Raw genomic sequence first — 643 nt, 5'->3', positions numbered from 1 at the left:
CAATGAACGGAAACTTTCAAGGGAGCATCCACCTGTGAAAAATTTACTCACCCCTCTTAATTTAGCGCAAATATATCCTGTGTAATCGCTAACAAAGCTTGCCCTCTAGGATGTCCCCCTAGGGGGCAACCTACTGCAAAAGCTTAAATATTTCGGCTTAACCCTTTGTCTACTGAATTTCTCAAAAGTTTTTATAATCTAGGCGTCCATGGTCTTATACCGTTTTATAGAGTTGTCTCTAACAAGCTTCCAAAAGAAAAATGTTTGTGCAGCCATCCAACAATTAAAAACGAACTTCATAGAAGCGGACTCGAAAGTCACAACTGGTTTCAAAATATTTCATTAATACAGTACCATGAAAAAATTGAGATGGGCTTGTAAGTCCCGCCAGTAAATAAAGGTAACAAAATTAAACTAGAGTTACGAATGTAAAGACACATAATTAATGTCTACAACTGATATTCGACACAACCAACTACATAACGATATTTATATATTTCGATAACACGATATCTTTTTGCTCTTTATTTGCTAATTATTTGCCAAAGAATTAATTTTTTTGCTCCAGCCGTTTTCGAGAAACAATGGCTGTGCTAGCGTAATACTAACCTAGCGTAGCCGCTTACGTATCTCTTTACCTAAC

This window comes from Hylaeus anthracinus, unplaced genomic scaffold (genome assembly GCF_026225885.1).
Source record: "Hylaeus anthracinus isolate JK02 unplaced genomic scaffold, UHH_iyHylAnth1.0_haploid 11981, whole genome shotgun sequence".
Taxonomy (NCBI): Eukaryota; Metazoa; Arthropoda; class Insecta; order Hymenoptera; family Colletidae; genus Hylaeus; species Hylaeus anthracinus.
This window is presented reverse-complemented; position numbering follows the sequence as displayed.